At 41.5% G+C, this 13872-nt stretch overlaps 2 pseudogenes; one reads left to right on the forward strand and one right to left on the reverse strand.

Moving 5' to 3' along the window:
* Positions 1-211: 211 nt before the first annotated feature.
* LOC149167393 (uncharacterized) overlaps positions 212-13872 on the reverse strand; it is an 83274-nt pseudogene continuing 69613 nt past the window's right edge.
* LOC149167394 (putative magnesium transporter NIPA4) overlaps positions 3743-13872 on the forward strand; it is a 38424-nt pseudogene continuing 28294 nt past the window's right edge.

Here is a 13872-nt window from a genome sequence, read left to right on the forward strand (position 1 = left end):
GTATTTTCAAGTCATTTTAGGCTCATCCCTGCAGGATACCATGGGAGACAGAGCATCATATTCTCTGGCGTAACACAATACATATTATAAAGATGAGGATATGTTGTATTGAAAGAGCGGAAGATCTGGCAGGAACTGTAATTCACCCATATGATATCATTTCTTGTGTCTACTATAGGCAAAAATTTTGAGGAGGAGTTCCAACAAAGAGTTATATGAAATATAGAGTGTTTCCCAGAGTTGTACTAGAGACTACTGACATTTCAAATGTTGTATTTGATTTAGGATTAGAGGCCGCTGGAGGTAAAGTAGGAGCCCATATATGGGAATTAGAATGCCCATGATGAAAAATTATTCTGAGGGAGTCAAGTCTTATGAGCACTTGTATGGCTTGCAACATGGTGTCGACTTCGTTCATCTACCCAAGACACCACTACTTTGCGAGATTGGTCTAAAGGAGGATGTCTAGGATCTCTATGGTGTACTACATGTTGTTGTTGAACTCGCCTAGCTTGATTCTTATTAGGATCCACCACAAGAGATTTTTCTTCTCATAGACAGACTCTAACATTGCGGGGCAAACCTCAATCATATTTTTTTAGCATGGCTAGGGTGTTGTAGATCACAACTGACTTGTCAGGGTTAACCTCATCGACCCAAGTGAGGTCTTGGTTAAGGAGCTCCAAGACATTATCCTCCACTAGGGCTTCCAAAAGCACATAACCCGCCTCATTGGATTCTTCCACCATGTCCTCCTTCATTAAGCCTTGAATGAGTCCCACCAATTCCTCCTCCATCAAGTCTCAAATGAGGCCCACCACATCCTCGTTTGTCAAGTCCCAGATGAGGCCCACGACCTCCTCATCCTATTGAAATTTGTAGCTTGGGAGGTACTGCAAGCCCTAGGGTTCGAGGTTTGGAAGTTGGAGTGCCACAAGAGGGCTTTGTCACCTTGGAACTAAGGTATGGCATTTTCACCCAAGCACGTGGGTATGAATCTATGAGGAGATTTGGACATGTGATGGATGGAGATGATAGAGGATGACAAGACGAACCAAACGCATTAAAAATCATCAAAATTTGAGTTGTCTATGTGGATAAATTAAATTTTGAAGTTAATGAGTGGGGTTGGTCAAGGTCAGTGATGTGATTAAGAGGCCTTGTGACAAGTTGTCAAGCCCACATGTATGTTTTGATGAATCCATCAATAAAGATATAAATTGAGGTGAGCTTTGAGTCATTTTGTCACAACACATGAGCATCTAATCATTAAATACCTCTATGATTGGACAAGAAGATTAAAAGAGGACAAAAGAGGTTAGGAGCATGAGTTTGGACCTGTTTTAGGAGTGCAGATTTACGAGGAATAGGACCACAGGTCTGGGGCCTGAATAAGAGAAATTGGTACATGTCTTGGCTTGGTTGAAGTAATCCATAATTGCATATCCAATCCAATGGGTTAGAGGTGAGTTAGGGACTATTTTGTGCATTGTTTAAGTGTGTTTCTGCATGTTGTTTAGGCCGAAAATCAAGGAAGTTGCAACAACCTTGAGGGAGATTTTAGTGGGTCAAGAGGCCTAGGAGAGTCACTTTAGCCCAACCGCATTCATATCTTGAAGGTCGCAGCGTACACAAACCTTACCTCCACGAGTTTGGGTAGAATTGTGTTGTTGGAAGGTACATGTATGGTGTAGGGTGTTGTGAGGAAGATCCTGAAGCCTAAAATGAACAGCAAGTGAAGGAGCCTAGTTGGAGAAGATGAACACAAAGATTGGGCACTAGTGTAGGGTTGTTAGCGTGCCCTAACCAAACTGGTACATACAGAAATCCCAAGGTAAGAGGCAACAACAGTGAGTTGCATAAGGCATCTTGGTTGATGGTTGATGCTAGGTGGATGGTGCCACAATTAGGACATTTGTATTGCACATCTTGTGGTTGGTGGAGGGAAACAAGTAGGTGTCCAAAGTAGCCCTAGAGTAGTTGATAAGCATGACTATCGACAATTGGGAGTTTGGTGAAGTTTTGGTGGCTTAAGTAGCTCCTTGATGGACTAAGGAGGCTATTAGAGGAGGTAGATTGGACATCAAGGTTTGGCCAGCCAGAGGAGCAGTTTGTTAGAGCTCGTGTTCATCGTTGGAGAAGCGACATTTGATGGTGATATGTGGCAGCCCTCTTGCCCTATGTTAGTCTTCATTGAAGCATGGCAGGAAGACTATAGTGGGAACAAGTCCCTAAGTAGCTGAGGAGTAGCAATGGGTAGTTGTGAGTTGTGAACAACTCAACAGGAGCCTTGATGTGTTGATACATTGATGGACAACCAATAACCAAGGGAGAATATTGGATAACCGAGATTCAGTGGCCAGATGGACTTGGAGCATTCATAGAGGCAGTGTTGTAGAACGAAAGCGAAGGACCCGCATGTGTACAATATATGACAAAGAAGTTGTGATTACATGCTACATCATGTTGGGTTGTGTTATATTCTTTCCACGACTAGCCCACGTAGTTAACCGGGGGGCGGAACCCCCCTTTCATTGCGTCGATTGCGTAGCAGGGGGAGTCACAGGGGGTTTGAGGGGTGCAGGTTGCCCCGGGAAATTTTGGTTTTGGACCCTATATTAGGTTGGGCGGACCTACCTATGGTTTTGTGCATGTTTTTCACACATGGATTTGGATGCGATGGTTTCCGGTCCATGGTATTGGATGCTTCGGCATATATAAATATGTATTGTAACATTGAAAGGAACATAATGAAAAATCAAGCTGGTAGTCTCGGTTTTGAGATCCAGGGGAAATCTCTGTGTATTGTGTTTTATGTGTTATGCTCTCGCATTGTTTATTTTATGTGTTTTAGAATTCGTATGCAGGTAATTTATGTATGGGGTTAAAACCTACACATCAGCTAGATCACCAAAGTATCTTGGATTTTGTATTCTTGTACTTGTGGATATTTGAGGTCCATTATCCCTAGTAAAAGAGCCCTAAATTGTTGTATTATTCGGTTGGATTAATATAACGAATATTGGGTTATTGTACAAATTTGTAAAAAGGTTGTGTATATTTTGTGCACTAGTAGATTTACTGTTGTGCATTTTTTTGTTGTGCAAAGTAGCTTCATTGTGATTCTTGGTTTGGTAGCGTCAAAGACTTGAGATTTTATCCTAGACACTAGGATTGTGGAAAAACAACATGGTATCAAAGTGTGTCTGAGCTACTTTGAAGGGACAATGAATCAGAGTGTGCACAGTGAAGTACAACTTAAGAGGGAGTTGGTCATATTGTAGGTGAAGGACTCACTACAATGTCGAAGTTGTAGGTTGGTATCCAGTATGAGGATAGGTTGGAATGTCTGTCCAACTACAATCCATGGAAGGAAAGGATCAAGTTGGTCTTGGATGTCAACAGGATCTAGGAATTCACCAAGTAATCCATCAAGAAGCCAACTAACTCTAAGGAGCTAGAAGTGTACGAGGAGTTGGATACGAAGGTAAGATTGATTATCCTAAATGGTGTCAAGGATGCCCTTATACCTCATTTGTCTAGGAAGAACATAACCCATGAGATGTCATTGGCTCTTCAAAATTTATTCCGAAATAAGAACGATAATTGGGTGTTGGTATTGGAGGACAAGTTAAAGTCCACCAAGATGATGAAGGCCGAAGGAGTGAATTCATATCTAATGAGGTTGTCACAAGTCTGATATGACCTTGTCGTCATCGGTGTGAATATTTCAGATTCTGATATGGTGGGGATTACTTTGAAAGGGTTCACCGAGGAATGGAATCCCTTCATTAAGGGGATCGTTGCCAAAGAGAAGTTGCCAGACTGGAATAGGTCATGGGATAGTTTCATTCAGGAAGAGTTGCAAGACGAGGATATTCATCCGAAGAAGAAGACTTCAAATTATGATGTGGCACTTGCAACACGAATTAAGAGGAAGTAGAAGAAGGAATTTAGTAAAATCAAGTGTTTCAACTGTGGTGAGATGGGTCATTTTTCGACAAGATGTTCAATGAAGAAGAAGTAGGGAGATGATGAGAAGAAGAAATGGAAGCAAGTCGTCAGTGTCGCCAATTATGTTGAGATATATAATCTCTCTGGGAAATTGGAGAAGGAGGACTTTGCCTTGATCTCTCATTTATTGCAGGGTACCATCGATGAGGTTGCATGGGACGTGGACAATGGAGCGTTGATGCATATTGCAGGGTCACAGGAGGTATTTTAGACTCTATATAAGTGGGAAACAAAGTTGCACATGGTGTTGGGAGACAAGAGTCAGAAGGAGATCCGAGGATCAGGAGTCATGCCATTCAAGATGGATTAAGGACAGGTGATGTGAGTCTAAGATATACTATTTGTACCAAGACTTAGATATATCTTTGTATATGTATTGGCAATCAAGCGGAAGGGGTTTGAGTTCTTATTCCAGAGTGGGAAGGCAAGACTCAGGCCCAGAGGTTCTAGCTCCGAAGGTGCGGTGATTGGAGTTAGAGAACATGGTCTATACATTCTAATGGGCAAGCTTATAGATCATGAGAAGAAGAAGGAGGAGGACCAGGTTTCAGCGAAGAAGGTACAAATGTAGGCTTCAGAGGAGCATTTACAGGTTCCAAAGACAAAGATCCAGGTTCCAGAGGCTCAGAGGGAGCTTGCAGGTTCAGAAGGAGACTTTGCATCCCATGTAGAGCGCGTGGTTAGTGAGGAGCAAGGGTGTTTCTACATTTGGCAAGAAGGAATCGTGGAGGGATTGTAAAATGATATAAGAAAATAAGAAGAAGCAGGAGACTTCCAATGACAATGACACTTCCGAGAGAGGTGCAATACATGCTACAGGGATTGTTGCGATCATGGGTGCCAGGGGTTGGGCAAGCATTGCAAGTGGTGACAGTGATGATGATGAGCTACTACCTAGTCTTGGAAGTACCTCCCTCGTTAAGAGGGAGTGTTGAAATTTGTAGCTTGGAAGGTACTCCAAGCCCCAGGGTTTGGAGTTTGGAGGTTGGAGTGCCACAAGAGGGTTTTGTGGGCTTGGAACCTAAGGTGTGGGCTTTGCACCCAAGCATGTGGGTGTGAATTTGTGATCAGATTTGGACATGTGACGGATGGAGATGATAAAGGACGACGAGATAAACCATATGCATCAAAAATCATCGAAATTCATGTTGTCTATGTGGAGAAATTATTTTTTGAAGTTAATGAGTGGGGTTGGTCAAGGTCGGCTAAGAGATTAAGAGGCCTTGTGACAAGTTTCAAACCCACATGTATGTTTTGATGAAGACCTCAATAAAAATATCAGTTGAGGTGAGTTTGGAGTCATTTTGTCACATCACATGAGCATCTAGTCATCAAATACCTCTGTGATTGGACAACAAGATTAAAAGAGGACAAAAGAGGTTAGGAGCATGAAATTTGGGCCTATTTTTGGAGTGCAGATTTATGAGGAATAGGGTCGCAGGTCTGAGGCATGAACATGAACAATTGGGACATGTCTTGGCTTGGTTGAAGTATTCATAAGTGCATATCTTAAGCCGTTGGGTTAGAGGTGAGATAGGGATTGTTCTGTGCATTGTTTAAGTGTATTTTTGCATGTTGTTTGAGGTGCAGATCAAGGAAGTTGCTACAGCGTGAGGAGGGATATTTGAGTGGGATGAGAGGCCTAAGAGAGAACCTCTAACCCAGCCACATTCATCTCTTGAAGGCCACAGCCTAAACAAACCTTACCTCCATGAGTTTTGGAAGATTTGTGTTACTGGAAGGTACAAGTATGTTGTAGGGTGTTGTGAGAAAGATCTTGAAGCTCTTCTATTGTGCTTTGGTGCTTAGAATGAACAGCAAGTGAAGTAGCCTAGTTGGAGAAGGTGAACACAGAGATTGGGCACTTGTGTAGGGTTGTTGGTGTGCCATAACTAAACTAGTACATGCACAAATCCCAAGGCAAGAGGCAGCAATAGTGAATTGTAGAAGTCATCTTGGTTGATGGTTGATGCTAGGTGGATGGTGTCCTCATTAGGGCGTTTGTATTGGACATTTTGCGGTTGGTGGAGGGAAACAAATAGGTGTCCAAAGTATCCCTACAACAGTTGAAAAGAAGGAATTTGGATAATTATGAGTTGGGTGAAGTTTTTATAACCTAAGTAGTTCCTTGGTGGACAAATGAGGCTACTTATAGAGGAGGCATAATGGAGCTCAAGGTTTGGCTAGCCAAAGAAGTTATTTGTTGGACCCTGTGTTCACCCTTGGAGAAGCGAAATTTGATCGTGATAGGTGGCAGCCTTCCTATCATATGTTACTCTTCATTAAAGCAACGCATGAAGACTATAGTAGGAAGAAGTACCTGAGTAGTTGAGGAGCAACAGTGGGCAGTTGTGATTTTTTCACAAATGAAGTTGTGAACAATTCAATAGGAGTCTCAATGTGTTGATGCGTTGATGGAAAAATGATCAACGAGAGAGAAAATTGGATAGCCAAGATTTAGTGGTCAGATGAACTTGGAGCATTGAGAGGTTGTGTTGCAGAATGGAAGCGAAGGACCTATAGGTGTATAGTATATGACAAAGAAGTTGTGATTGCATGCTACATTAGCTAGATCGACAGAGTATCTTGTATTTTGTATTCTTGTACTTATGGATATTTGAGGGCCATTATACTCGGTACGGGAGCCTTAGACTTGATCTAGACTTATAAAGGAATGCAACAGAATAAAAATAAAAACATAAACACAGATATGCAAAAGAAATAAAACTTCATTCATTAATATCAAAGAACTGGAATATGCTTACATATAGAATGGAAATAAACTAGCTCGGGCGATGGTAGCTTATCTCTAAGAAGCAATGTGGTGACTACATGCCTCTAAACTGTGTTACAATGAGGCTCAAGGGACTTTTATTATTATTGAAAAATAAGGGAAAACCCTAAACAACCAAAACCCTAACCTAGGAGATGGAACACCAAGAGTTTGCGGGCCTCGTTGGGGTTAGTTGGGTAGCCAACTCCCCGGGGTCGTAACCTGGTCATATGATCTTTGTTTGGCACGTACGATACTTCGTTGGAAAGATATCTCTGAGTACTACAATATTTATAGTGGGCCCATAGTAGTAGGCCTGCTATGAACCTTAAAAAATGTCATTTAGGGGGTCAAAATAACTCTGGAAGTTCAAGACCCGAAAAAACTGCTAAAAATAGTAAATGCTACTATAATCAAGGAAACAGATGAAACTCATTGGAGGTGTAGGTGGAATAGGTGGGTGGCCACCAATATCCACTTGGATCAATCCTCCCCCTTAGGAAGCAATGGTCCCCATTACGTGCAGAGCCTCCATGAGGTGAGGATTTTTTTGTTGAACCTGATCCCTGGTGAACCACTTGCCCCGGTGAAGGATTTGGCCTACATTGACAACTTGATGTAGTTGGATCCTCTGTTGGTGAATGTTGTTGATATGTGTGTCCATGATCCTATTAGTTGTTTCTTGTTCAATGACACTTGGGTTGAGATCTTATGGTGTTAGTTGCTCAACAACATTGGATGTGTCCAATAATAGGGGATAGTATGGTTGTAGCCCGTCGACATTGAATATTGGGTGCAGGCCAAGGAACGGTGGAATTTTGAGCTCGAAGGAATTGTCTCCTACAACCTTGGTGATGGTGTACAACCCATATCAGAGTGGGCGAAGTTTGCAGTAGGGCCCAGGGAGGCGCTCCTTCTGCAAATGTAACCAAACTTTGTCACCCACCTTGAACCTATGTGGTACCCGATGTTGATCACGATGTTGCTTGTACTTAGCATTAGCTCGGTCCAATATGTCATGGACTTGCTGGCAGATGTGCTGAATGTGCTCAATCAAGTTGATACCCCTGTCAGTTTTGGCCTGGACATGAGTCAAATCTGCCTAAGTAGCTGCAAATGGTATGGCCACATCAATGGGACGTAGTGGTTGGGATCCCAACCCCACCTGAAAGGGATTATGGCCAGTTGAGCTATGGAGAGCTCTGTTGTAACTATGTTGGACATAGGGGAGGATTTCATCCCATGTGCATGGATGCTTCGAGTTGTACATGCTCAAAATGTGCATGATCATCTTGTTAACGACCTCTGTTTGGCCATTAGTTTGTGGGTGGAAGGTTGTGGACTTAGTGAGATTGGTATCCAACATCGACCAGAGGCTTAACCAAAATGTACTTAGGAACCTGCTATCTTGATCTAAGAGAATGGATTGTGGGGTCCCAAGGTGTACCCACGCTTGTTCAAAAAAGAGCTTAGCAATGACTTCTACTATGGTACTCTTCTTGCAGCCTACCAAAATGGCCAGCTTAGAGAATTTGTCGACAACCACGAAAACACATTCATTGCCATGCTTCATAGAAAGAAGGCCCTGCTTATTTGTGGTAGCATCGGATGTGCTCTAAGCCTCAAAATTTGTAGGGAGGCTTGGACACATGTATTCCACAATACCCAGAAATCGTTTTAGGAAATTCCACCCGGAGAGAGTTTTATTAAAATAATTAATTATTTTTAATGGGTGCCTAAGTCTAAACTTAGGAAATTAAAACAATTAAAGGGTATTAATCAAACTGTGGGTGAAACTTCTGGAAGAAGACGAGGATCAAGTGAATATGATCTGAGCCATTGATTAGAATCTAATATGGGTCGTTGATTACTCAACTAGAGGACTATAAGAAGGACTTCGATGGGCATTTAGAGAACAGTGAACACACCGGGCAAATACTCAGTTACCCAAGAAAGATCAATTTTCTCATTGGTCGAAGTTCGGCAAGAGGAAATCGAATCAAAGGGAAAGTTGCAGGTGAGAAGGAGAGAGGGCATCAACATCAGTCAGGGGGTAGGAGCAGAAAGAAGACATAGAGCAGAGGAGGGTCAATGTTGAGGCTGTGACGCTGGGACTGCGTAGTCCCTACGCAGTGAGACGCAGAGAGGGCAACTGGTCCTCTCCAGAGTCGGAATTTAGCTAAGAATCATGAGAATAACATCTGTAATATTTCTCACAAAAATTCCTCTTCTATTTTGCTAGTTGTATCTTGTACATGAGATTTTTGCCGAAGATCAATAAAGAAACCCTCATCTGTTGCACCGGTTCTCCCACATTGGGTTTTTCTGGGGACAATTGTCCAAAGATAACTATCATTGTGATTATACTTGTGCTAGTATTTTTCCTTGATTTTACTTTCTGCAATATTTTAGTTGTGAAGGTTGCAATAGAATTTATTTCGATATTTGTTGTAGAAACACTATGAATAACTTATTTCTAAAATTATAAGTAGAAGAAATAATATTAGTCACTGCAATTTGATTTTGATTTAGAAATTTTCACATGGTATCAGAGTTGAATTAAGCAGGAGTGCAGACTAGAAGAGCCAACGTTGAAGAGAAGAAGGGAATTTGAAATTGTTGCATAGGCAGAAAATCGAATCCCCAGAGGAATTGCGCAGTCCAGTCTAAGAGGGAAAAATTTTCACAGGAAAATCTCTCTCTGAGAGAGTCGACAGAGAGGGAGATTTCCAGATTGAAGATTGCCATTTCCAGAGGGAGCAGCACAGAAGCTTCCTCAAATCAGTCTTCAGGAGAAGACGCAGTTTTCTGCAGCAGTTGTTGGGACAAAAAAAATGTTAGAAATCGATAAGAAAAATAACACAAAGAAGGATGGAAAATCAAGATGTCTCTGAATTATCTTCCAGATTGGAAGAAGAATTCGCATGCTTGTCAAGTTCAACGTCAGCAAATGTTTGGTATATTGATAGTGGGACTTCAACCCATATGACTGGAGTACGAGAATATTTCTTGAGCTATCAAGAAGAGCAAATGGACTTCCAAATTACTATGGGAAATAGAATGAATTGTACTCCAGTAGGGAGAGGCACCGTAACATTTCAGGCGAAAGCAGGAACCAGCGTTCGAGCCACTAATGTTATGCATGTGCCTGGGTTAAGAATGAATCTGATTTCAGTGTCCCAGTTACAAGACAAGGGATACAATGTATATTTAATTTGAAGGAAAGTATATGTCAAACATCCAAGCTGGAAGAAGAAGAGATAAATTGGAGCTCGTAGCAACAGACTATATAGATTGCAGCTCAAGTCTCCAATGGAACTGATAGGCATCAATCATAATGGTGAAAAGGAACTAAATGAACTGTGGAACAAGCGAATAGGACACTTATACGATGGACCACTGAAGATGCTCAAAGAGACTGTTACATGAGTTCCAATCCTTAGTACTGAGCATGATGATGTATGCAAAGGATGCATTCTAGGGAAGTACATTAAAGCAGCTTTTTCCAGAAGTAACAACAGAGTGGAAGGCATATTGGGATTGATACACTCATATATATGTGACCCAACGTCCATAAGAGTTCTTAGTGGTGGCAAATACTTCGTCACCTATATTGATGATCACTATAGAAAAACCTAGATCTATTTCTTAAAGACCAAGGATGAGGTCTTTGATTGGTTCAAAGAGTTTAAGGCTCTTGCAGAGAACATGACAGGGAAAAAGATAAAGGTATTGTGTTCAGATAATGGTGGAGAGTATATGGACAAAGACTTCACAGATTTCAATGCAAAGGAGGGCATCAAAAGAGAATGGTTAGCTCCATATAATCCAGAGCAAAATGGATTAGCAAAGTGAAAGAATAGAACTATTGTTAGGGTGACAAAGGCTATGTTGTATGACCAAGACTTGCCTAGATTCTTATGGAGACAAGCTTGCAACACACTGGTGTATATCCAAAATATAACTCCTCAAGCATTGGGGAAGAAAAAACCTGAAGGTGTGTTCACAGGGAAGAAGACGGAGATGAGTCATCTCAGGATATTCGAAAGTGTGGCATATGGTCACATTCCAGACGAGAAGAGTAGTAAACTGGATCAGACTACATAAAAGGGGTACCTCTAGGATATAGCAAGACTTCGAAGGCATACAAAATCTACATTTATAGTAACAGGAAGATTGTAGTAAGACGGGATGGAAATTTCATGGAGGATAGCGCTTTTAGGAAATCTCGAGAGATGCTAGCAGAAGGACAATCAGTAGATGTTCCATTAGTCCAACAGTAGTAGGGGAAGCAAGGAGGAGAAGTAGAAGGACAGACACCTAGATCGAGCATAGTGACCAGCACTAGTATTTCCTCATAAGTAGGAAATCCAGGTAGTTCATAGCAGATGGAACAATAGGAACAAGAGGGGGACTTGATCGAGCTCCCACCACCAGTGGTAGAACCTACAAGGAAATACGAAAGATGATGAGGGATGCATAGAAGTTTTTTAGAGCTCCTAGATAGCTTGATAGGTATCAAGCCTTGGTAGCACAGGTTGAAGAACCCTCCAACTTTCAGGAAGTCGGACAACACCAAGTTTGGGTCGATGCCATGGTAGAAGAATAGTTCTATCATGACGAATGATGTTTGGGAAGTGGTACCTAGACTAGAGGATAGATTAGTTGTAGGATCAAGGTGGGTCTACAAGATCAAGTATGTTGCAGATGGCAACATAGAGAATTACAAGGCTAGGTTCGTCGCTAACAGGTACACACAACATGAAGGAATAGACTATGAGGATACCTTCACCCCAATATCCAGATATACTTCTATCATATCCGATATATCCCTAACAACTCAAATGGGATGGGAGATTCACTAGGGATGTCAAGACAACATTCTTGAATGGGGTGATAGAAGAAGAGGTGTATATAGAACAACTTGAAGGCTTCGAAACTCATGAAAAGAGAACTCATGTATGTAGGTTAAAGAAAGCCCTGTATGGGTTCAAGTAGGCACCTAGAGCATGGCATGGTCAAATTGATAATTACTTGTCGCAGTTGGGATTCATCAAGAGTGATGTTGATCTCAATCTCTACTATATAATGGTGGAGAATGAGCCACTTATTCTTGCATTATATGTGGATGACTTGTTTCTAATAGGGTCATCTAGGCTTATAAAAGACTATAAGAAGAATATTGAAGCAGAATTCGACATGAAGGATATAGGGTTGATGCATTATTTTATAGGGTTGGAAGTTTGGCAGAAGAATGGGGAGATCTTCCTTGGGCAAGGAAGATATGCTACAGAGATTATGAAGATATTCAGAATGCAGGATTGTTGACCCATGGCTACGACCATGATCACCAACTAGAAGAAAATATATGCATCAAGAGACAAGGAGGTGGTCCCCACCTTGTACAAACAGCTCATTGGGTCACTCATGTATTTGGTTAACACTAGGCCAGACATTTCCTTCGTTGTCAACACCCTTAGTCAGTTCATGGTGGAATCAAAATGGGTGCATTGGGCAGCAGCTAGGAACATTCTTATGTATGTGCGTGGAACAGTGGGATATGGGTTGAAATACACCCGAGGAGATGGCATTAGATTGAATGGATTCACAGATGCAGATTGGGCAGGTAGTTCAATAGACCGGAAAAGTACCTCCAGGTATTACTTCAATGTTGGATCAGGAATGATCTCTTGGTGCAATAGGAAGTAGAAGTCGGTAGCTATGAGCTCAGCATAAGCATAATATATGGTGGCTAGCACAACTACGTGTGAAGCTATATGGCTTAGAAAACTGCTTGTGAGTTTATTTAGGAAGAGGATGGAAGCGACCAGTATTTTCTACAATAATCAAAGTTGTATTAAACTCTCTAAGAATCCATTATTTCATGATTGGTTGAAACACATTTATATCAGATGCCACTTTATCAGAGACTCTGTTTAGCATGGGGAAGTACAGTTGCAGTATATCTCCACAAGAAATTAGGTAGCAGATGTACTCACCAAAGCTCCGGAAGAGCTAAATTCATTCACTTTAGGGAGAAAATGGGCATGGTAGACAATTCAGTTCGGTAGCACAAACAAGTGGGCTCTCAGTTATAGTAGCAAGAAATGAGGGGGAGTTGCAGTACAGATGCAGTGTTGGCAGTGGCAAGGCCAACAACAATACAAATGCAACATTTGTGCAGTAGTTGATGGATAGTGGTGTGAGACATCAGCAACATAGAGGGAGATGTTTCATAATCATAGTGATGCTTCAACAGGTTGCATTACTAGAAAACATTCCTCGCCAAGAGGGAGTGTCGATTTATGGTATCATCGGATTTGCTCTAAGCCTCAAAAATTTCCAAGAGGCTTGGACACATGTATTCCACAAATACGCATAGATGGTTTTGGGAAATTCCACCCGCAGACAGTTTTATTAAAAGAATTAATTATTTTTATTGGTTGCCTAAGTCTAAACTTAGGAAATTAAAATAATTAAAGGGTATTAATCAAACTGTGGGTGAAACTTCTAGAAGAATACGAGGATTAAGTCAATATGATCTGAGCCATTGATTAGAATCTAATATGGATTGTTGATTACTCAACTTGAGGATTATAAGAAGGATTTCGATGCGCATTTGGAGAACACACCGGGCAGATACTCAGTTACACAAGAAAGATCTAATTTCTCACTAGTCGAAGTTCGGCAAGAGGAAATCAAAACAAAGGGAGAGTTGCAGGTGAGAAGGAGAGAGGGCATTAACATCGGTCAGGAGGCAGGAGTAGAAAGAAGATGCGGAGTAGAGGAGGGTCAGCACTAAGGTTTTGATGTTGGGATTAATGCTGGGACTGTGCAATCCTACGCAAAAGATGATGCAACGAGACGCAGAGAGGGCAACAGGTCCTCTCCAAAGTCAGAATCTAGCTGAGAAGTGTGAGAATACCATCTGTAATATTTCTCACAGAATTTCCTCTTCTATTTTACTGGTTGTATCTTGTACACGAGATTTTTGTTAAAGATCAATAAAGAAACCCTCGTCTACTGCACCGGTTTTCCCACATTGGGTTTTTTCGGGGACAGTTGTCCAAAAATAACTATCATTG

This window comes from Pinus tabuliformis, chromosome 5_1, assembly GCF_031772625.1.
Source record: "Pinus tabuliformis cultivar Carrire ecotype Pingquan chromosome 5_1, CPIR1, whole genome shotgun sequence".
Lineage (NCBI taxonomy): Eukaryota > Viridiplantae > Streptophyta > Pinopsida > Pinales > Pinaceae > Pinus > Pinus tabuliformis.